The following is a 19,412-nucleotide window of genomic DNA, read 5'->3' on the forward strand; positions in this document are numbered from 1 at the left end:
ACTGCTTCAATTTTAGAAAAAGAAACTTCTGATTATCTTTGACACGTTTTAAAGGATTAGGAAAAAGATGAAAAGCAGCTTACGTCCATACCTCTCTGGTTCCGCCCGATCTCGTCTGATCTCGGAAGCTAAGCAGAGCAGGGCCTGGTTAGTACCTGGATGGAAGACCGCCTGGGAATCCCAGGTGCCGTAAGCTTTTTCACTTCTCTCTCCGAAAGCCGCCCAGCGCCGTAAATTGTACACCTACACAATTGTAAAAAAAATTTCACATGGTAGAAGAGATGCAATAGGAAGAAGATGAAAGGTGGCTTACGTCCGTACCATCGTCAGGCCATTTGAGGTGGCGGGGACTGCAATGGCCATTCACCGATTGGCTGGGACCCCTGGGCGGGTCTTCTCTAGTCCATCCAATTTTCGGCATGGGATGTCACAGCCTTCTTTGCATACCCTTATTTAACCCACACAAAGATGCCAACGGCTGGCGTGTCATAATTCATTGACGCATTATAAAGGATTAGGAAAAAGATAAAAAGCAGCTTACGGCCATACCTCTCTGGTTCCGCCCGATCTCGTCTGATCTCGGAAGCTAAGCAGAGCAGGGCCTGGTTAGTACCTGGATGGAAGACCGCCTGGGAATCCCAGGTGCCGTAAGCTTTTTCACTTCTCTCTCCGAAAGCCGCCGAGCGCCGCAGATTGTACACCTGTTTTAACGTTGGATATGAAAGGAAATTAGACAATATTATCCAAAATGATTCCGTTTCATGATTGCTAAATTAGTGTTGGTCAACATTTACGATTGGCATACTGTTGTTTGTAATTTAGCCGTTGAAATACAGGTGCTAACCCAACATGTTAGAATTGCCAGTGAAGAAAAGTAAAGTTACCTTCAGGCTTTAGGAACCTCTCTTGCCAATGCTAACAACTGCTTCAATTTTAGAAAAAGAAACTTCTGATTATCTTTGACACGTTTTAAAGGATTAGGAAAAAGATGAAAAGCAGCTTACGTCCATACCTCTCTGGTTCCGCCCGATCTCGTCTGATCTCGGAAGCTAAGCAGAGCAGGGCCTGGTTAGTACCTGGATGGAAGACCGCCTGGGAATCCCAGGTGCCGTAAGCTTTTTCACTTCTCTCTCCGAAAGCCGCCGAGCGCCGCAGATTGTACACCTGTTTTAACGTTGGATATGAAAGGAAATTAGACAATATTATCCAAAATCATTCCGTTTCATGATTGCTAAATTAGTGTTGGTCAACATTTACGATTGGCATACTGTTGTTTGTAATTTAGCCGTTGAAATACAGGTGCTAACCCAACATGTTAGAATTGCCAGTGAAGAAAAGTAAAGTTACCTTCAGGCTTTAGGAACCTCTCTTGCCAATGCTAAGAACTGCTTCAATTTTAGAAAAAGAAACTTCTGATTATCTTTGACACGTTTTAAAGGATTAGGAAAAAGATGAAAAGCAGCTTACGTCCATACCTCTCTGGTTCCGCCCGATCTCGTCTGATCTCGGAAGCTAAGCAGAGCAGGGCCTGGTTAGTACCTGGATGGAAGACCGCCTGGGAATCCCAGGTGCCGTAAGCTTTTTCACTTCTCTCTCTGAAAGCCGCCCAGCGCCGTAGATTGTACACCTACACAATTGTAAAAAAAAATTCACATTGTAGAAGAGATGCAATAGGAAGAAGATGAAAGGTGGCTTACGTCCATACCATCGTCAGGCCATTTGAGGTGGCGGGGACTGCAATGGCCATTCACCGATTGGCTGGGACTCCTGGGCGGGTCTTCTCTAGTCCATCCAATTTTCGGCATGGGATGTCACAGCCTTCTTTGCATACCCTTATTTAACCCACACAAAGATGCCAACGGCTGGCGTGTCATAATTCATTGACGCATTATAAAGGATTAGGAAAAAGATAAAAAGCCGCTTACGGCCATACCTCTCTGGTTCCGCCCGATCTCGTCTGATCTCGGAAGCTAAGCAGAGCAGGGCCTGGTTAGTACCTGGATGGAAGACCGCCTGGGAATCCCAGGTGCCGTAAGCTTTTTCACTTCTCTCTCCGAAAGCCGCCGAGCGCCGCAGATTGTACACCTGTTTTAACGTTGGATATGAAAGGAAATTAGACAATATTATCCAAAATGATTCCGTTTCATGATTGCTAAATTAGTGTTGGTCAACATTTACGATTGGCATACTGTTGTTTGTAATTTAGCCGTTGAAATACAGGTGCTAACCCAACATGTTAGAATTGCCAGTGAAGAAAAGTAAAGTTACCTTCAGGCTTTAGGAACCTCTCTTGCCAATGCTAAGAACTGCTTCAATTTTAGAAAAAGAAACTTCTGATTATCTTTGACACGTTTTAAAGGATTAGGAAAAAGATGAAAAACAGCTTACGTCCATACCTCTCTGGTTCCGCCCGATCTCGTCTGATCTCGGAAGCTAAGCAGAGCAGGGCCTGGTTAGTACCTGGATGGAAGACCGCCTGGGAATCCCAGGTGCCGTAAGCTTTTTCACTTCTCTCTCCGAAAGCCGCCCAGCGCCGTAAATTGTACACCTACACAATTGTAAAAAAAATTTCACATGGTAGAAGAGATGCAATAGGAAGAAGATGAAAGGTGGCTTACGTCCGTACCATCGTCAGGCCATTTGAGGTGGCGGGGACTGCAATGGCCATTCACCGATTGGCTGGGACTCCTGGGCGGGTCTTCTCTAGTCCATCCAATTTTCGGCATGGGATGTCACAGCCTTCTTTGCATACCCTTATTTAACCCACACAAAGATGCCAACGGCTGGCGTGTCATAATTCATTGACGCATTATAAAGGATTAGGAAAAAGATAAAAAGCAGCTTACGGCCATACCTCTCTGGTTCCGCCCGATCTCGTCTGATCTCGGAAGCTAAGCAGAGCAGGGCCTGGTTAGTACCTGGATGGAAGACCGCCTGGGAATCCCAGGTGCCGTAAGATTTTTCACTTCTCTCTCCGAAAGCCGCCGAGCGCCGCAGATTGTACACCTGTTTTAACGTTGGATATGAAAGGAAATTAGACAATATTATCCGAAATGATTCCGTTTCATGATTGCTAAATTAGTGTTGGTCAACATTTACGATTGGCATACTGTTGTTTGTAATTTAGCCGTTGAAATACAGGTGCTAACCCAACATGTTAGAATTGCCAGTGAAGAAAAGTAAAGTTACCTTCAGGCTTTAGGAACCTCTCTTGCCAATGCTAAGAACTGCTTCAATTTTAGAAAAAGAAACTTCTGATTATCTTTGACACGTTTTAAAGGATTAGGAAAAAGATGAAAAGCAGCTTACGTCCATACCTCTCTGGTTCCGCCCGATCTCGTCTGATCTCGGAAGCTAAGCAGAGCAGGGCCTGGTTAGTACCTGGATGGAAGACCGCCTGGGAATCCCAGGTGCCGTAAGCTTTTTCACTTCTCTCTCCGAAAGCCGCCCAGCGCCGTAAATTGTACACCTACACAATTGTAAAAAAAATTTCACATGGTAGAAGAGATGCAATAGGAAGAAGATGAAAGGTGGCTTACGTCCGTACCATCGTCAGGCCATTTGAGGTGGCGGGGACTGCAATGGCCATTCACCGATTGGCTGGGACCCCTGGGCGGGTCTTCTCTAGTCCATCCAATTTTCGGCATGGGATGTCACAGCCTTCTTTGCATACCCTTATTTAACCCACACAAAGATGCCAACGGCTGGCGTGTCATAATTCATTGACGCATTATAAAGGATTAGGAAAAAGATAAAAAGCAGCTTACGGCCATACCTCTCTGGTTCCGCCCGATCTCGTCTGATCTCGGAAGCTAAGCAGAGCAGGGCCTGGTTAGTACCTGGATGGAAGACCGCCTGGGAATCCCAGGTGCCGTAAGCTTTTTCACTTCTCTCTCCGAAAGCCGCCGAGCGCCGCAGATTGTACACCTGTTTTAACGTTGGATATGAAAGGAAATTAGACAATATTATCCAAAATCATTCCGTTTCATGATTGCTAAATTAGTGTTGGTCAACATTTACGATTGGCATACTGTTGTTTGTAATTTAGCCGTTGAAATACAGGTGCTAACCCAACATGTTAGAATTGCCAGTGAAGAAAAGTAAAGTTACCTTCAGGCTTTAGGAACCTCTCTTGCCAATGCTAAGAACTGCTTCAATTTTAGAAAAAGAAACTTCTGATTATCTTTGACACGTTTTAAAGGATTAGGAAAAAGATGAAAAGCAGCTTACGTCCATACCTCTCTGGTTCCGCCCGATCTCGTCTGATCTCGGAAGCTAAGCAGAGCAGGGCCTGGTTAGTACCTGGATGGAAGACCGCCTGGGAATCCCAGGTGCCGTAAGCTTTTTCACTTCTCTCTCTGAAAGCCGCCCAGCGCCGTAGATTGTACACCTACACAATTGTAAAAAAAAATTCACATTGTAGAAGAGATGCAATAGGAAGAAGATGAAAGGTGGCTTACGTCCATACCATCGTCAGGCCATTTGAGGTGGCGGGGACTGCAATGGCCATTCACCGATTGGCTGGGACTCCTGGGCGGGTCTTCTCTAGTCCATCCAATTTTCGGCATGGGATGTCACAGCCTTCTTTGCATACCCTTATTTAACCCACACAAAGATGCCAACGGCTGGCGTGTCATAATTCATTGACGCATTATAAAGGATTAGGAAAAAGATAAAAAGCAGCTTACGGCCATACCTCTCTGGTTCCGCCCGATCTCGTCTGATCTCGGAAGCTAAGCAGAGCAGGGCCTGGTTAGTACCTGGATGGAAGACCGCCTGGGAATCCCAGGTGCCGTAAGCTTTTTCACTTCTCTCTCCGAAAGCCGCCGAGCGCCGCAGATTGTACACCTGTTTTAACGTTGGATATGAAAGGAAATTAGACAATATTATCCAAAATGATTCCGTTTCATGATTGCTAAATTAGTGTTGGTCAACATTTACGATTGGCATACTGTTGTTTGTAATTTAGCCGTTGAAATACAGGTGCTAACCCAACATGTTAGAATTGCCAGTGAAGAAAAGTAAAGTTACCTTCAGGCTTTAGGAACCTCTCTTGCCAATGCTAACAACTGCTTCAATTTTAGAAAAAGAAACTTCTGATTATCTTTGACACGTTTTAAAGGATTAGGAAAAAGATGAAAAGCAGCTTACGTCCATACCTCTCTGGTTCCGCCCGATCTCGTCTGATCTCGGAAGCTAAGCAGAGCAGGGCCTGGTTAGTACCTGGATGGAAGACCGCCTGGGAATCCCAGGTGCCGTAAGCTTTTTCACTTCTCTCTCTGAAAGCCGCCCAGCGCCGTAGATTGTACACCTACACAATTGTAAAAAAAATTTCACATTGTAGAAGAGATGCAATAGGAAGAAGATGAAAGGTGGCTTACGTCCGTACCATCGTCAGGCCATTTGAGGTGGCGGGGACTGCAATGGCCATTCACCGATTGGCTGGGACTCCTGGGCGGGTCTTCTCTAGTCCATCCAATTTTCGGCATGGGATGTCACAGCCTTCTTTGCATACCCTTATTTAACCCACACAAAGATGCCAACGGCTGGCGTGTCATAATTCATTGACGCATTATAAAGGATTAGGAAAAAGATAAAAAGCAGCTTACGGCCATACCTCTCTGGTTCCGCCCGATCTCGTCTGATCTCGGAAGCTAAGCAGAGCAGGGCCTGGTTAGTACCTGGATGGAAGACCGCCTGGGAATCCCAGGTGCCGTAAGATTTTTCACTTCTCTCTCCGAAAGCCGCCGAGCGCCGCAGATTGTACACCTGTTTTAACGTTGGATATGAAAGGAAATTAGACAATATTATCCGAAATGATTCCGTTTCATGATTGCTAAATTAGTGTTGGTCAACATTTACGATTGGCATACTGTTGTTTGTAATTTAGCCGTTGAAATACAGGTGCTAACCCAACATGTTAGAATTGCCAGTGAAGAAAAGTAAAGTTACCTTCAGGCTTTAGGAACCTCTCTTGCCAATGCTAAGAACTGCTTCAATTTTAGAAAAAGAAACTTCTGATTATCTTTGACACGTTTTAAAGGATTAGGAAAAAGATGAAAAGCAGCTTACGTCCATACCTCTCTGGTTCCGCCTGATCTCGTCTGATCTCGGAAGCTAAGCAGAGCAGGGCCTGGTTAGTACCTGGATGGAAGACCGCCTGGGAATCCCAGGTGCCGTAAGCTTTTTCACTTCTCTCTCCGAAAGCCGCCGAGCGCCGCAGATTGTACACCTGTTTTAACGTTGGATATGAAAGGAAATTAGACAATATTATCCAAAATCATTCCGTTTCATGATTGCTAAATTAGTGTTGGTCAACATTTACGATTGGCATACTGTTGTTTGTAATTTAGCCGTTGAAATACAGGTGCTAACCCAACATGTTAGAATTGCCAGTGAAGAAAAGTAAAGTTACCTTCAGGCTTTAGGAACCTCTCTTGCCAATGCTAAGAACTGCTTCAATTTTAGAAAAAGAAACTTCTGATTATCTTTGACACGTTTTAAAGGATTAGGAAAAAGATGAAAAGCAGCTTACGTCCATACCTCTCTGGTTCCGCCCGATCTCGTCTGATCTCGGAAGCTAAGCAGAGCAGGGCCTGGTTAGTACCTGGATGGAAGACCGCCTGGGAATCCCAGGTGCCGTAAGCTTTTTCACTTCTCTCTCTGAAAGCCGCCCAGCGCCGTAGATTGTACACCTACACAATTGTAAAAAAAAATTCACATTGTAGAAGAGATGCAATAGGAAGAAGATGAAAGGTGGCTTACGTCCATACCATCGTCAGGCCATTTGAGGTGGCGGGGACTGCAATGGCCATTCACCGATTGGCTGGGACTCCTGGGCGGGTCTTCTCTAGTCCATCCAATTTTCGGCATGGGATGTCACAGCCTTCTTTGCATACCCTTATTTAACCCACACAAAGATGCCAACGGCTGGCGTGTCATAATTCATTGACGCATTATAAAGGATTAGGAAAAAGATAAAAAGCAGCTTACGGCCATACCTCTCTGGTTCCGCCCGATCTCGTCTGATCTCGGAAGCTAAGCAGAGCAGGGCCTGGTTAGTACCTGGATGGAAGACCGCCTGGGAATCCCAGGTGCCGTAAGCTTTTTCACTTCTCTCTCCGAAAGCCGCCGAGCGCCGCAGATTGTACACCTGTTTTAACGTTGGATATGAAAGGAAATTAGACAATATTATCCAAAATGATTCCGTTTCATGATTGCTAAATTAGTGTTGGTCAACATTTACGATTGGCATACTGTTGTTTGTAATTTAGCCGTTGAAATACAGGTGCTAACCCAACATGTTAGAATTGCCAGTGAAGAAAAGTAAAGTTACCTTCAGGCTTTAGGAACCTCTCTTGCCAATGCTAAGAACTGCTTCAATTTTAGAAAAAGAAACTTCTGATTATCTTTGACACGTTTTAAAGGATTAGGAAAAAGATGAAAAACAGCTTACGTCCATACCTCTCTGGTTCCGCCCGATCTCGTCTGATCTCGGAAGCTAAGCAGAGCAGGGCCTGGTTAGTACCTGGATGGAAGACCGCCTGGGAATCCCAGGTGCCGTAAGCTTTTTCACTTCTCTCTCCGAAAGCCGCCCAGCGCCGTAAATAGTACACCTACACAATTGTAAAAAAAATTTCACATGGTAGAAGAGATGCAATAGGAAGAAGATGAAAGGTGGCTTACGTCCGTACCATCGTCAGGCCATTTGAGGTGGCGGGGACTGCAATGGCCATTCACCGATTGGCTGGGACTCCTGGGCGGGTCTTCTCTAGTCCATCCAATTTTCGGCATGGGATGTCACAGCCTTCTTTGCATACCCTTATTTAACCCACACAAAGATGCCAACGGCTGGCGTGTCATAATTCATTGACGCATTATAAAGGATTAGGAAAAAGATAAAAAGCAGCTTACGGCCATACCTCTCTGGTTCCGCCCGATCTCGTCTGATCTCGGAAGCTAAGCAGAGCAGGGCCTGGTTAGTACCTGGATGGAAGACCGCCTGGGAATCCCAGGTGCCGTAAGATTTTTCACTTCTCTCTCCGAAAGCCGCCGAGCGCCGCAGATTGTACACCTGTTTTAACGTTGGATATGAAAGGAAATTAGACAATATTATCCGAAATGATTCCGTTTCATGATTGCTAAATTAGTGTTGGTCAACATTTACGATTGGCATACTGTTGTTTGTAATTTAGCCGTTGAAATACAGGTGCTAACCCAACATGTTAGAATTGCCAGTGAAGAAAAGTAAAGTTACCTTCAGGCTTTAGGAACCTCTCTTGCCAATGCTAAGAACTGCTTCAATTTTAGAAAAAGAAACTTCTGATTATCTTTGACACGTTTTAAAGGATTAGGAAAAAGATGAAAAGCAGCTTACGTCCATACCTCTCTGGTTCCGCCCGATCTCGTCTGATCTCGGAAGCTAAGCAGAGCAGGGCCTGGTTAGTACCTGGATGGAAGACCGCCTGGGAATCCCAGGTGCCGTAAGCTTTTTCACTTCTCTCTCCGAAAGCCGCCCAGCGCCGTAAATTGTACACCTACACAATTGTAAAAAAAATTTCACATGGTAGAAGAGATGCAATAGGAAGAAGATGAAAGGTGGCTTACGTCCGTACCATCGTCAGGCCATTTGAGGTGGCGGGGACTGCAATGGCCATTCACCGATTGGCTGGGACCCCTGGGCGGGTCTTCTCTAGTCCATCCAATTTTCGGCATGGGATGTCACAGCCTTCTTTGCATACCCTTATTTAACCCACACAAAGATGCCAACGGCTGGCGTGTCATAATTCATTGACGCATTATAAAGGATTAGGAAAAAGATAAAAAGCAGCTTACGGCCATACCTCTCTGGTTCCGCCCGATCTCGTCTGATCTCGGAAGCTAAGCAGAGCAGGGCCTGGTTAGTACCTGGATGGAAGACCGCCTGGGAATCCCAGGTGCCGTAAGCTTTTTCACTTCTCTCTCCGAAAGCCGCCGAGCGCCGCAGATTGTACACCTGTTTTAACGTTGGATATGAAAGGAAATTAGACAATATTATCCAAAATGATTCCGTTTCATGATTGCTAAATTAGTGTTGGTCAACATTTACGATTGGCATACTGTTGTTTGTAATTTAGCCGTTGAAATACAGGTGCTAACCCAACATGTTAGAATTGCCAGTGAAGAAAAGTAAAGTTACCTTCAGGCTTTAGGAACCTCTCTTGCCAATGCTAAGAACTGCTTCAATTTTAGAAAAAGAAACTTCTGATTATCTTTGACACGTTTTAAAGGATTAGGAAAAAGATGAAAAGCAGCTTACGTCCATACCTCTCTGGTTCCGCCCGATCTCGTCTGATCTCGGAAGCTAAGCAGAGCAGGGCCTGGTTAGTACCTGGATGGAAGACCGCCTGGGAATCCCAGGTGCCGTAAGCTTTTTCACTTCTCTCTCTGAAAGCCGCCCAGCGCCGTAGATTGTACACCTACACAATTGTAAAAAAAAATTCACATTGTAGAAGAGATGCAATAGGAAGAAGATGAAAGGTGGCTTACGTCCATACCATCGTCAGGCCATTTGAGGTGGCGGGGACTGCAATGGCCATTCACCGATTGGCTGGGACTCCTGGGCGGGTCTTCTCTAGTCCATCCAATTTTCGGCATGGGATGTCACAGCCTTCTTTGCATACCCTTATTTAACCCACACAAAGATGCCAACGGCTGGCGTGTCATAATTCATTGACGCATTATAAAGGATTAGGAAAAAGATAAAAAGCAGCTTACGGCCATACCTCTCTGGTTCCGCCCGATCTCGTCTGATCTCGGAAGCTAAGCAGAGCAGGGCCTGGTTAGTACCTGGATGGAAGACCGCCTGGGAATCCCAGGTGCCGTAAGATTTTTCACTTCTCTCTCCGAAAGCCGCCGAGCGCCGCAGATTGTACACCTGTTTTAACGTTGGATATGAAAGGAAATTAGACAATATTATCCGAAATGATTCCGTTTCATGATTGCTAAATTAGTGTTGGTCAACATTTACGATTGGCATACTGTTGTTTGTAATTTAGCCGTTGAAATACAGGTGCTAACCCAACATGTTAGAATTGCCAGTGAAGAAAAGTAAAGTTACCTTCAGGCTTTAGGAACCTCTCTTGCCAATGCTAACAACTGCTTCAATTTTAGAAAAAGAAACTTCTGATTATCTTTGACACGTTTTAAAGGATTAGGAAAAAGATGAAAAGCAGCTTACGTCCATACCTCTCTGGTTCCGCCCGATCTCGTCTGATCTCGGAAGCTAAGCAGAGCAGGGCCTGGTTAGTACCTGGATGGAAGACCGCCTGGGAATCCCAGGTGCCGTAAGCTTTTTCACTTCTCTCTCCGAAAGCCGCCCAGCGCCGTAAATTGTACACCTACACAATTGTAAAAAAAATTTCACATGGTAGAAGAGATGCAATAGGAAGAAGATGAAAGGTGGCTTACGTCCGTACCATCGTCAGGCCATTTGAGGTGGCGGGGACTGCAATGGCCATTCACCGATTGGCTGGGACCCCTGGGCGGGTCTTCTCTAGTCCATCCAATTTTCGGCATGGGATGTCACAGCCTTCTTTGCATACCCTTATTTAACCCACACAAAGATGCCAACGGCTGGCGTGTCATAATTCATTGACGCATTATAAAGGATTAGGAAAAAGATAAAAAGCAGCTTACGGCCATACCTCTCTGGTTCCGCCCGATCTCGTCTGATCTCGGAAGCTAAGCAGAGCAGGGCCTGGTTAGTACCTGGATGGAAGACCGCCTGGGAATCCCAGGTGCCGTAAGCTTTTTCACTTCTCTCTCCGAAAGCCGCCGAGCGCCGCAGATTGTACACCTGTTTTAACGTTGGATATGAAAGGAAATTAGACAATATTATCCAAAATCATTCCGTTTCATGATTGCTAAATTAGTGTTGGTCAACATTTACGATTGGCATACTGTTGTTTGTAATTTAGCCGTTGAAATACAGGTGCTAACCCAACATGTTAGAATTGCCAGTGAAGAAAAGTAAAGTTACCTTCAGGCTTTAGGAACCTCTCTTGCCAATGCTAAGAACTGCTTCAATTTTAGAAAAAGAAACTTCTGATTATCTTTGACACGTTTTAAAGGATTAGGAAAAAGATGAAAAGCAGCTTACGTCCATACCTCTCTGGTTCCGCCCGATCTCGTCTGATCTCGGAAGCTAAGCAGAGCAGGGCCTGGTTAGTACCTGGATGGAAGACCGCCTGGGAATCCCAGGTGCCGTAAGCTTTTTCACTTCTCTCTCTGAAAGCCGCCCAGCGCCGTAGATTGTACACCTACACAATTGTAAAAAAAAATTCACATTGTAGAAGAGATGCAATAGGAAGAAGATGAAAGGTGGCTTACGTCCATACCATCGTCAGGCCATTTGAGGTGGCGGGGACTGCAATGGCCATTCACCGATTGGCTGGGACTCCTGGGCGGGTCTTCTCTAGTCCATCCAATTTTCGGCATGGGATGTCACAGCCTTCTTTGCATACCCTTATTTAACCCACACAAAGATGCCAACGGCTGGCGTGTCATAATTCATTGACGCATTATAAAGGATTAGGAAAAAGATAAAAAGCAGCTTACGGCCATACCTCTCTGGTTCCGCCCGATCTCGTCTGATCTCGGAAGCTAAGCAGAGCAGGGCCTGGTTAGTACCTGGATGGAAGACCGCCTGGGAATCCCAGGTGCCGTAAGCTTTTTCACTTCTCTCTCCGAAAGCCGCCGAGCGCCGCAGATTGTACACCTGTTTTAACGTTGGATATGAAAGGAAATTAGACAATATTATCCAAAATGATTCCGTTTCATGATTGCTAAATTAGTGTTGGTCAACATTTACGATTGGCATACTGTTGTTTGTAATTTAGCCGTTGAAATACAGGTGCTAACCCAACATGTTAGAATTGCCAGTGAAGAAAAGTAAAGTTACCTTCAGGCTTTAGGAACCTCTCTTGCCAATGCTAACAACTGCTTCAATTTTAGAAAAAGAAACTTCTGATTATCTTTGACACGTTTTAAAGGATTAGGAAAAAGATGAAAAGCAGCTTACGTCCATACCTCTCTGGTTCCGCCCGATCTCGTCTGATCTCGGAAGCTAAGCAGAGCAGGGCCTGGTTAGTACCTGGATGGAAGACCGCCTGGGAATCCCAGGTGCCGTAAGCTTTTTCACTTCTCTCTCTGAAAGCCGCCCAGCGCCGTAGATTGTACACCTACACAATTGTAAAAAAAATTTCACATTGTAGAAGAGATGCAATAGGAAGAAGATGAAAGGTGGCTTACGTCCGTACCATCGTCAGGCCATTTGAGGTGGCGGGGACTGCAATGGCCATTCACCGATTGGCTGGGACTCCTGGGCGGGTCTTCTCTAGTCCATCCAATTTTCGGCATGGGATGTCACAGCCTTCTTTGCATACCCTTATTTAACCCACACAAAGATGCCAACGGCTGGCGTGTCATAATTCATTGACGCATTATAAAGGATTAGGAAAAAGATAAAAAGCAGCTTACGGCCATACCTCTCTGGTTCCGCCCGATCTCGTCTGATCTCGGAAGCTAAGCAGAGCAGGGCCTGGTTAGTACCTGGATGGAAGACCGCCTGGGAATCCCAGGTGCCGTAAGATTTTTCACTTCTCTCTCCGAAAGCCGCCGAGCGCCGCAGATTGTACACCTGTTTTAACGTTGGATATGAAAGGAAATTAGACAATATTATCCGAAATGATTCCGTTTCATGATTGCTAAATTAGTGTTGGTCAACATTTACGATTGGCATACTGTTGTTTGTAATTTAGCCGTTGAAATACAGGTGCTAACCCAACATGTTAGAATTGCCAGTGAAGAAAAGTAAAGTTACCTTCAGGCTTTAGGAACCTCTCTTGCCAATGCTAAGAACTGCTTCAATTTTAGAAAAAGAAACTTCTGATTATCTTTGACACGTTTTAAAGGATTAGGAAAAAGATGAAAAGCAGCTTACGTCCATACCTCTCTGGTTCCGCCTGATCTCGTCTGATCTCGGAAGCTAAGCAGAGCAGGGCCTGGTTAGTACCTGGATGGAAGACCGCCTGGGAATCCCAGGTGCCGTAAGCTTTTTCACTTCTCTCTCCGAAAGCCGCCGAGCGCCGCAGATTGTACACCTGTTTTAACGTTGGATATGAAAGGAAATTAGACAATATTATCCAAAATCATTCCGTTTCATGATTGCTAAATTAGTGTTGGTCAACATTTACGATTGGCATACTGTTGTTTGTAATTTAGCCGTTGAAATACAGGTGCTAACCCAACATGTTAGAATTGCCAGTGAAGAAAAGTAAAGTTACCTTCAGGCTTTAGGAACCTCTCTTGCCAATGCTAAGAACTGCTTCAATTTTAGAAAAAGAAACTTCTGATTATCTTTGACACGTTTTAAAGGATTAGGAAAAAGATGAAAAGCAGCTTACGTCCATACCTCTCTGGTTCCGCCCGATCTCGTCTGATCTCGGAAGCTAAGCAGAGCAGGGCCTGGTTAGTACCTGGATGGAAGACCGCCTGGGAATCCCAGGTGCCGTAAGCTTTTTCACTTCTCTCTCTGAAAGCCGCCCAGCGCCGTAGATTGTACACCTACACAATTGTAAAAAAAAATTCACATTGTAGAAGAGATGCAATAGGAAGAAGATGAAAGGTGGCTTACGTCCATACCATCGTCAGGCCATTTGAGGTGGCGGGGACTGCAATGGCCATTCACCGATTGGCTGGGACTCCTGGGCGGGTCTTCTCTAGTCCATCCAATTTTCGGCATGGGATGTCACAGCCTTCTTTGCATACCCTTATTTAACCCACACAAAGATGCCAACGGCTGGCGTGTCATAATTCATTGACGCATTATAAAGGATTAGGAAAAAGATAAAAAGCAGCTTACGGCCATACCTCTCTGGTTCCGCCCGATCTCGTCTGATCTCGGAAGCTAAGCAGAGCAGGGCCTGGTTAGTACCTGGATGGAAGACCGCCTGGGAATCCCAGGTGCCGTAAGCTTTTTCACTTCTCTCTCCGAAAGCCGCCGAGCGCCGCAGATTGTACACCTGTTTTAACGTTGGATATGAAAGGAAATTAGACAATATTATCCAAAATGATTCCGTTTCATGATTGCTAAATTAGTGTTGGTCAACATTTACGATTGGCATACTGTTGTTTGTAATTTAGCCGTTGAAATACAGGTGCTAACCCAACATGTTAGAATTGCCAGTGAAGAAAAGTAAAGTTACCTTCAGGCTTTAGGAACCTCTCTTGCCAATGCTAAGAACTGCTTCAATTTTAGAAAAAGAAACTTCTGATTATCTTTGACACGTTTTAAAGGATTAGGAAAAAGATGAAAAACAGCTTACGTCCATACCTCTCTGGTTCCGCCCGATCTCGTCTGATCTCGGAAGCTAAGCAGAGCAGGGCCTGGTTAGTACCTGGATGGAAGACCGCCTGGGAATCCCAGGTGCCGTAAGCTTTTTCACTTCTCTCTCCGAAAGCCGCCCAGCGCCGTAAATAGTACACCTACACAATTGTAAAAAAAATTTCACATGGTAGAAGAGATGCAATAGGAAGAAGATGAAAGGTGGCTTACGTCCGTACCATCGTCAGGCCATTTGAGGTGGCGGGGACTGCAATGGCCATTCACCGATTGGCTGGGACTCCTGGGCGGGTCTTCTCTAGTCCATCCAATTTTCGGCATGGGATGTCACAGCCTTCTTTGCATACCCTTATTTAACCCACACAAAGATGCCAACGGCTGGCGTGTCATAATTCATTGACGCATTATAAAGGATTAGGAAAAAGATAAAAAGCAGCTTACGGCCATACCTCTCTGGTTCCGCCCGATCTCGTCTGATCTCGGAAGCTAAGCAGAGCAGGGCCTGGTTAGTACCTGGATGGAAGACCGCCTGGGAATCCCAGGTGCCGTAAGATTTTTCACTTCTCTCTCCGAAAGCCGCCGAGCGCCGCAGATTGTACACCTGTTTTAACGTTGGATATGAAAGGAAATTAGACAATATTATCCGAAATGATTCCGTTTCATGATTGCTAAATTAGTGTTGGTCAACATTTACGATTGGCATACTGTTGTTTGTAATTTAGCCGTTGAAATACAGGTGCTAACCCAACATGTTAGAATTGCCAGTGAAGAAAAGTAAAGTTACCTTCAGGCTTTAGGAACCTCTCTTGCCAATGCTAAGAACTGCTTCAATTTTAGAAAAAGAAACTTCTGATTATCTTTGACACGTTTTAAAGGATTAGGAAAAAGATGAAAAGCAGCTTACGTCCATACCTCTCTGGTTCCGCCCGATCTCGTCTGATCTCGGAAGCTAAGCAGAGCAGGGCCTGGTTAGTACCTGGATGGAAGACCGCCTGGGAATCCCAGGTGCCGTAAGCTTTTTCACTTCTCTCTCCGAAAGCCGCCCAGCGCCGTAAATTGTACACCTACACAATTGTAAAAAAAATTTCACATGGTAGAAGAGATGCAATAGGAAGAAGATGAAAGGTGGCTTACGTCCGTACCATCGTCAGGCCATTTGAGGTGGCGGGGACTGCAATGGCCATTCACCGATTGGCTGGGACCCCTGGGCGGGTCTTCTCTAGTCCATCCAATTTTCGGCATGGGATGTCACAGCCTTCTTTGCATACCCTTATTTAACCCACACAAAGATGCCAACGGCTGGCGTGTCATAATTCATTGACGCATTATAAAGGATTAGGAAAAAGATAAAAAGCAGCTTACGGCCATACCTCTCTGGTTCCGCCCGATCTCGTCTGATCTCGGAAGCTAAGCAGAGCAGGGCCTGGTTAGTACCTGGATGGAAGACCGCCTGGGAATCCCAGGTGCCGTAAGCTTTTTCACTTCTCTCTCCGAAAGCCGCCGAGCGCCGCAGATTGTACACCTGTTTTAACGTTGGATATGAAAGGAAATTAGACAATATTATCCAAAATGATTCCGTTTCATGATTGCTAAATTAGTGTTGGTCAACATTTACGATTGGCATACTGTTGTTTGTAATTTAGCCGTTGAAATACAGGTGCTAACCCAACATGTTAGAATTGCCAGTGAAGAAAAGTAAAGTTACCTTCAGGCTTTAGGAACCTCTCTTGCCAATGCTAAGAACTGCTTCAATTTTAGAAAAAGAAACTTCTGATTATCTTTGACACGTTTTAAAGGATTAGGAAAAAGATGAAAAGCAGCTTACGTCCATACCTCTCTGGTTCCGCCCGATCTCGTCTGATCTCGGAAGCTAAGCAGAGCAGGGCCTGGTTAGTACCTGGATGGAAGACCGCCTGGGAATCCCAGGTGCCGTAAGCTTTTTCACTTCTCTCTCTGAAAGCCGCCCAGCGCCGTAGATTGTACACCTACACAATTGTAAAAAAAAATTCACATTGTAGAAGAGATGCAATAGGAAGAAGATGAAAGGTGGCTTACGTCCATACCATCGTCAGGCCATTTGAGGTGGCGGGGACTGCAATGGCCATTCACCGATTGGCTGGGACTCCTGGGCGGGTCTTCTCTAGTCCATCCAATTTTCGGCATGGGATGTCACAGCCTTCTTTGCATACCCTTATTTAACCCACACAAAGATGCCAACGGCTGGCGTGTCATAATTCATTGACGCATTATAAAGGATTAGGAAAAAGATAAAAAGCAGCTTACGGCCATACCTCTCTGGTTCCGCCCGATCTCGTCTGATCTCGGAAGCTAAGCAGAGCAGGGCCTGGTTAGTACCTGGATGGAAGACCGCCTGGGAATCCCAGGTGCCGTAAGCTTTTTCACTTCTCTCTCCGAAAGCCGCCGAGCGCCGCAGATTGTACACCTGTTTTAACGTTGGATATGAAAGGAAATTAGACAATATTATCCAAAATGATTCCGTTTCATGATTGCTAAATTAGTGTTGGTCAACATTTACGATTGGCATACTGTTGTTTGTAATTTAGCCGTTGAAATACAGGTGCTAACCCAACATGTTAGAATTGCCAGTGAAGAAAAGTAAAGTTACCTTCAGGCTTTAGGAACCTCTCTTGCCAATGCTAACAACTGCTTCAATTTTAGAAAAAGAAACTTCTGATTATCTTTGACACGTTTTAAAGGATTAGGAAAAAGATGAAAAGCAGCTTACGTCCATACCTCTCTGGTTCCGCCCGATCTCGTCTGATCTCGGAAGCTAAGCAGAGCAGGGCCTGGTTAGTACCTGGATGGAAGACCGCCTGGGAATCCCAGGTGCCGTAAGCTTTTTCACTTCTCTCTCTGAAAGCCGCCCAGCGCCGTAGATTGTACACCTACACAATTGTAAAAAAAATTTCACATTGTAGAAGAGATGCAATAGGAAGAAGATGAAAGGTGGCTTACGTCCGTACCATCGTCAGGCCATTTGAGGTGGCGGGGACTGCAATGGCCATTCACCGATTGGCTGGGACTCCTGGGCGGGTCTTCTCTAGTCCATCCAATTTTCGGCATGGGATGTCACAGCCTTCTTTGCATACCCTTATTTAACCCACACAAAGATGCCAACGGCTGGCGTGTCATAATTCATTGACGCATTATAAAGGATTAGGAAAAAGATAAAAAGCAGCTTACGGCCATACCTCTCTGGTTCCGCCCGATCTCGTCTGATCTCGGAAGCTAAGCAGAGCAGGGCCTGGTTAGTACCTGGATGGAAGACCGCCTGGGAATCCCAGGTGCCGTAAGATTTTTCACTTCTCTCTCCGAAAGCCGCCGAGCGCCGCAGATTGTACACCTGTTTTAACGTTGGATATGAAAGGAAATTAGACAATATTATCCGAAATGATTCCGTTTCATGATTGCTAAATTAGTGTTGGTCAACATTTACGATTGGCATACTGTTGTTTGTAATTTAGCCGTTGAAATACAGGTGCTAACCCAACATGTTAGAATTGCCAGTGAAGAAAAGTAAAGTTACCTTCAGGCTTTAGGAACCTCTCTTGCCAATGCTAAGAACTGCTTCAATTTTAGAAAAAGAAACTTCTGATTATCTTTGACACGTTTTAAAGGATTAGGAAAAAGATGAAAAGCAGCTTACGTCCATACCTCTCTGGTTCCGCCCGATCTCGTCTGATCTCGGAAGCTAAGCAGAGCAGGGCCTGGTTAGTACCTGGATGGAAGACCGCCTGGGAATCCCAGGTGCCGTAAGCTTTTTCACTTCTCTCTCCGAAAGCCGCCCAGCGCCGTAAATTGTACACCTACACAATTGTAAAAAAAATTTCACATGGTAGAAGAGATGCAATAGGAAGAAGATGAAAGGTGGCTTACGTCCGTACCATCGTCAGGCCATTTGAGGTGGCGGGGACTGCAATGGCCATTCACCGATTGGCTGGGACCCCTGGGCGGGTCTTCTCTAGTCCATCCAATTTTCGGCATGGGATGTCACAGCCTTCTTTGCATACCCTTATTTAACCCACACAAAGATGCCAACGGCTGGCGTGTCATAATTCATTGACGCATTATAAAGGATTAGGAAAAAGATAAAAAGCAGCTTACGGCCATACCTCTCTGGTTCCGCCCGATCTCGTCTGATCTCGGAAGCTAAGCAGAGCAGGGCCTGGTTAGTACCTGGATGGAAGACCGCCTGGGAATCCCAGGTGCCGTAAGCTTTTTCACTTCTCTCTCCGAAAGCCGCCGAGCGCCGCAGATTGTACACCTGTTTTAACGTTGGATATGAAAGGAAATTAGACAATATTATCCAAAATGATTCCGTTTCATGATTGCTAAATTAGTGTTGGTCAACATTTACGATTGGCATACTGTTGTTTGTAATTTAGCCGTTGAAATACAGGTGCTAACCCAACATGTTAGAATTGCCAGTGAAGAAAAGTAAAGTTACCTTCAGGCTTTAGGAACCTCTCTTGCCAATGCTAACAACTGCTTCAATTTTAGAAAAAGAAACTTCTGATTATCTTTGACACGTTTTAAAGGATTAGGAAAAAGATGAAAAGCAGCTTACGTCCATACCTCTCTGGTTCCGCCCGATCTCGTCTGATCTCGGAAGCTAAGCAGAGCAGGGCCTGGTTAGTACCTGGATGGAAGACCGCCTGGGAATCCCAGGTGCCGTAAGCTTTTTCACTTCTCTCTCTGAAAGCCGCCCAGCGCCGTAGATTGTACACCTACACAATTGTAAAAAAAATTTCACATTGTAGAAGAGATGCAATAGGAAGAAGATGAAAGGTGGCTTACGTCCGTACCATCGTCAGGCCATTTGAGGTGGCGGGGACTGCAATGGCCATTCACCGATTGGCTGGGACTCCTGGGCGGGTCTTCTCTAGTCCATCCAATTTTCGGCATGGGATGTCACAGCCTTCTTTGCATACCCTTATTTAACCCACACAAAGATGCCAACGGCTGGCGTGTCATAATTCATTGACGCATTATAAAGGATTAGGAAAAA

At 45.4% G+C, this 19,412-nt stretch overlaps 42 non-coding genes across 42 annotated transcripts; all 42 read left to right on the top strand.

The window, feature by feature from the left end:
- Positions 1–77: 77 nt before the first annotated feature.
- LOC134116159 (5S ribosomal RNA) lies at positions 78–196 on the top strand. The gene has a single exon (XR_009948508.1). It is a non-coding gene; the product is annotated as a 5S ribosomal RNA (ribosomal RNA).
- A 339-nt stretch (positions 197–535) lies between these two features.
- LOC134115793 (5S ribosomal RNA) lies at positions 536–654 on the top strand. Its single transcript, XR_009948144.1, has one exon. It is a non-coding gene; the product is annotated as a 5S ribosomal RNA (ribosomal RNA).
- A 344-nt stretch (positions 655–998) lies between these two features.
- On the top strand, positions 999–1,117 carry LOC134116160 (5S ribosomal RNA). Its single transcript, XR_009948509.1, has one exon. It is a non-coding gene; the product is annotated as a 5S ribosomal RNA (ribosomal RNA).
- Positions 1,118–1,461: 344 nt separating this feature from the next.
- LOC134116161 (5S ribosomal RNA) lies at positions 1,462–1,580 on the top strand. Its single transcript, XR_009948510.1, has one exon. It is a non-coding gene; the product is annotated as a 5S ribosomal RNA (ribosomal RNA).
- Positions 1,581–1,919: 339 nt separating this feature from the next.
- LOC134115805 (5S ribosomal RNA) lies at positions 1,920–2,038 on the top strand. Its single transcript, XR_009948156.1, has one exon. It is a non-coding gene; the product is annotated as a 5S ribosomal RNA (ribosomal RNA).
- A 344-nt stretch (positions 2,039–2,382) lies between these two features.
- LOC134116163 (5S ribosomal RNA) lies at positions 2,383–2,501 on the top strand. Its single transcript, XR_009948512.1, has one exon. It is a non-coding gene; the product is annotated as a 5S ribosomal RNA (ribosomal RNA).
- A 339-nt stretch (positions 2,502–2,840) lies between these two features.
- Positions 2,841–2,959, top strand: LOC134116118 (5S ribosomal RNA). The gene has a single exon (XR_009948468.1). It is a non-coding gene; the product is annotated as a 5S ribosomal RNA (ribosomal RNA).
- A 344-nt stretch (positions 2,960–3,303) lies between these two features.
- LOC134116164 (5S ribosomal RNA) lies at positions 3,304–3,422 on the top strand. Its single transcript, XR_009948513.1, has one exon. It is a non-coding gene; the product is annotated as a 5S ribosomal RNA (ribosomal RNA).
- A 339-nt stretch (positions 3,423–3,761) lies between these two features.
- On the top strand, positions 3,762–3,880 carry LOC134115816 (5S ribosomal RNA). Its single transcript, XR_009948167.1, has one exon. It is a non-coding gene; the product is annotated as a 5S ribosomal RNA (ribosomal RNA).
- A 344-nt stretch (positions 3,881–4,224) lies between these two features.
- On the top strand, positions 4,225–4,343 carry LOC134116165 (5S ribosomal RNA). Its single transcript, XR_009948514.1, has one exon. It is a non-coding gene; the product is annotated as a 5S ribosomal RNA (ribosomal RNA).
- Positions 4,344–4,682: 339 nt separating this feature from the next.
- LOC134115827 (5S ribosomal RNA) lies at positions 4,683–4,801 on the top strand. Its single transcript, XR_009948178.1, has one exon. It is a non-coding gene; the product is annotated as a 5S ribosomal RNA (ribosomal RNA).
- Positions 4,802–5,145: 344 nt separating this feature from the next.
- On the top strand, positions 5,146–5,264 carry LOC134116166 (5S ribosomal RNA). Its single transcript, XR_009948515.1, has one exon. It is a non-coding gene; the product is annotated as a 5S ribosomal RNA (ribosomal RNA).
- Positions 5,265–5,603: 339 nt separating this feature from the next.
- LOC134116119 (5S ribosomal RNA) lies at positions 5,604–5,722 on the top strand. The gene has a single exon (XR_009948469.1). It is a non-coding gene; the product is annotated as a 5S ribosomal RNA (ribosomal RNA).
- Positions 5,723–6,066: 344 nt separating this feature from the next.
- Positions 6,067–6,185, top strand: LOC134115548 (5S ribosomal RNA). The gene has a single exon (XR_009947911.1). It is a non-coding gene; the product is annotated as a 5S ribosomal RNA (ribosomal RNA).
- A 344-nt stretch (positions 6,186–6,529) lies between these two features.
- Positions 6,530–6,648, top strand: LOC134116167 (5S ribosomal RNA). The gene has a single exon (XR_009948516.1). It is a non-coding gene; the product is annotated as a 5S ribosomal RNA (ribosomal RNA).
- A 339-nt stretch (positions 6,649–6,987) lies between these two features.
- LOC134115838 (5S ribosomal RNA) lies at positions 6,988–7,106 on the top strand. The gene has a single exon (XR_009948189.1). It is a non-coding gene; the product is annotated as a 5S ribosomal RNA (ribosomal RNA).
- Positions 7,107–7,450: 344 nt separating this feature from the next.
- On the top strand, positions 7,451–7,569 carry LOC134116168 (5S ribosomal RNA). Its single transcript, XR_009948517.1, has one exon. It is a non-coding gene; the product is annotated as a 5S ribosomal RNA (ribosomal RNA).
- Positions 7,570–7,908: 339 nt separating this feature from the next.
- LOC134116120 (5S ribosomal RNA) lies at positions 7,909–8,027 on the top strand. Its single transcript, XR_009948470.1, has one exon. It is a non-coding gene; the product is annotated as a 5S ribosomal RNA (ribosomal RNA).
- A 344-nt stretch (positions 8,028–8,371) lies between these two features.
- Positions 8,372–8,490, top strand: LOC134116169 (5S ribosomal RNA). The gene has a single exon (XR_009948518.1). It is a non-coding gene; the product is annotated as a 5S ribosomal RNA (ribosomal RNA).
- A 339-nt stretch (positions 8,491–8,829) lies between these two features.
- Positions 8,830–8,948, top strand: LOC134115849 (5S ribosomal RNA). Its single transcript, XR_009948200.1, has one exon. It is a non-coding gene; the product is annotated as a 5S ribosomal RNA (ribosomal RNA).
- A 344-nt stretch (positions 8,949–9,292) lies between these two features.
- LOC134116170 (5S ribosomal RNA) lies at positions 9,293–9,411 on the top strand. Its single transcript, XR_009948519.1, has one exon. It is a non-coding gene; the product is annotated as a 5S ribosomal RNA (ribosomal RNA).
- Positions 9,412–9,750: 339 nt separating this feature from the next.
- Positions 9,751–9,869, top strand: LOC134116121 (5S ribosomal RNA). Its single transcript, XR_009948471.1, has one exon. It is a non-coding gene; the product is annotated as a 5S ribosomal RNA (ribosomal RNA).
- A 344-nt stretch (positions 9,870–10,213) lies between these two features.
- LOC134116171 (5S ribosomal RNA) lies at positions 10,214–10,332 on the top strand. The gene has a single exon (XR_009948520.1). It is a non-coding gene; the product is annotated as a 5S ribosomal RNA (ribosomal RNA).
- A 339-nt stretch (positions 10,333–10,671) lies between these two features.
- Positions 10,672–10,790, top strand: LOC134115860 (5S ribosomal RNA). Its single transcript, XR_009948211.1, has one exon. It is a non-coding gene; the product is annotated as a 5S ribosomal RNA (ribosomal RNA).
- Positions 10,791–11,134: 344 nt separating this feature from the next.
- Positions 11,135–11,253, top strand: LOC134116172 (5S ribosomal RNA). The gene has a single exon (XR_009948521.1). It is a non-coding gene; the product is annotated as a 5S ribosomal RNA (ribosomal RNA).
- Positions 11,254–11,592: 339 nt separating this feature from the next.
- Positions 11,593–11,711, top strand: LOC134115871 (5S ribosomal RNA). The gene has a single exon (XR_009948222.1). It is a non-coding gene; the product is annotated as a 5S ribosomal RNA (ribosomal RNA).
- A 344-nt stretch (positions 11,712–12,055) lies between these two features.
- On the top strand, positions 12,056–12,174 carry LOC134116174 (5S ribosomal RNA). Its single transcript, XR_009948523.1, has one exon. It is a non-coding gene; the product is annotated as a 5S ribosomal RNA (ribosomal RNA).
- A 339-nt stretch (positions 12,175–12,513) lies between these two features.
- LOC134116122 (5S ribosomal RNA) lies at positions 12,514–12,632 on the top strand. The gene has a single exon (XR_009948472.1). It is a non-coding gene; the product is annotated as a 5S ribosomal RNA (ribosomal RNA).
- Positions 12,633–12,976: 344 nt separating this feature from the next.
- Positions 12,977–13,095, top strand: LOC134115549 (5S ribosomal RNA). The gene has a single exon (XR_009947912.1). It is a non-coding gene; the product is annotated as a 5S ribosomal RNA (ribosomal RNA).
- Positions 13,096–13,439: 344 nt separating this feature from the next.
- Positions 13,440–13,558, top strand: LOC134116175 (5S ribosomal RNA). The gene has a single exon (XR_009948524.1). It is a non-coding gene; the product is annotated as a 5S ribosomal RNA (ribosomal RNA).
- A 339-nt stretch (positions 13,559–13,897) lies between these two features.
- LOC134115882 (5S ribosomal RNA) lies at positions 13,898–14,016 on the top strand. Its single transcript, XR_009948233.1, has one exon. It is a non-coding gene; the product is annotated as a 5S ribosomal RNA (ribosomal RNA).
- Positions 14,017–14,360: 344 nt separating this feature from the next.
- LOC134116176 (5S ribosomal RNA) lies at positions 14,361–14,479 on the top strand. The gene has a single exon (XR_009948525.1). It is a non-coding gene; the product is annotated as a 5S ribosomal RNA (ribosomal RNA).
- Positions 14,480–14,818: 339 nt separating this feature from the next.
- Positions 14,819–14,937, top strand: LOC134116123 (5S ribosomal RNA). The gene has a single exon (XR_009948473.1). It is a non-coding gene; the product is annotated as a 5S ribosomal RNA (ribosomal RNA).
- A 344-nt stretch (positions 14,938–15,281) lies between these two features.
- Positions 15,282–15,400, top strand: LOC134116177 (5S ribosomal RNA). The gene has a single exon (XR_009948526.1). It is a non-coding gene; the product is annotated as a 5S ribosomal RNA (ribosomal RNA).
- Positions 15,401–15,739: 339 nt separating this feature from the next.
- LOC134115893 (5S ribosomal RNA) lies at positions 15,740–15,858 on the top strand. Its single transcript, XR_009948244.1, has one exon. It is a non-coding gene; the product is annotated as a 5S ribosomal RNA (ribosomal RNA).
- Positions 15,859–16,202: 344 nt separating this feature from the next.
- On the top strand, positions 16,203–16,321 carry LOC134116178 (5S ribosomal RNA). Its single transcript, XR_009948527.1, has one exon. It is a non-coding gene; the product is annotated as a 5S ribosomal RNA (ribosomal RNA).
- A 339-nt stretch (positions 16,322–16,660) lies between these two features.
- On the top strand, positions 16,661–16,779 carry LOC134115904 (5S ribosomal RNA). The gene has a single exon (XR_009948255.1). It is a non-coding gene; the product is annotated as a 5S ribosomal RNA (ribosomal RNA).
- A 344-nt stretch (positions 16,780–17,123) lies between these two features.
- On the top strand, positions 17,124–17,242 carry LOC134116179 (5S ribosomal RNA). The gene has a single exon (XR_009948528.1). It is a non-coding gene; the product is annotated as a 5S ribosomal RNA (ribosomal RNA).
- A 339-nt stretch (positions 17,243–17,581) lies between these two features.
- Positions 17,582–17,700, top strand: LOC134116124 (5S ribosomal RNA). Its single transcript, XR_009948474.1, has one exon. It is a non-coding gene; the product is annotated as a 5S ribosomal RNA (ribosomal RNA).
- A 344-nt stretch (positions 17,701–18,044) lies between these two features.
- Positions 18,045–18,163, top strand: LOC134116180 (5S ribosomal RNA). The gene has a single exon (XR_009948529.1). It is a non-coding gene; the product is annotated as a 5S ribosomal RNA (ribosomal RNA).
- Positions 18,164–18,502: 339 nt separating this feature from the next.
- On the top strand, positions 18,503–18,621 carry LOC134115916 (5S ribosomal RNA). The gene has a single exon (XR_009948267.1). It is a non-coding gene; the product is annotated as a 5S ribosomal RNA (ribosomal RNA).
- Positions 18,622–18,965: 344 nt separating this feature from the next.
- LOC134116181 (5S ribosomal RNA) lies at positions 18,966–19,084 on the top strand. The gene has a single exon (XR_009948530.1). It is a non-coding gene; the product is annotated as a 5S ribosomal RNA (ribosomal RNA).
- The last annotated feature ends 328 nt before the right edge of the window (positions 19,085–19,412 follow it).

This window comes from Pungitius pungitius, unplaced genomic scaffold (genome assembly GCF_949316345.1).
Source record: "Pungitius pungitius unplaced genomic scaffold, fPunPun2.1 scaffold_36, whole genome shotgun sequence".
Taxonomy (NCBI): domain Eukaryota; kingdom Metazoa; phylum Chordata; class Actinopteri; order Perciformes; family Gasterosteidae; genus Pungitius; species Pungitius pungitius.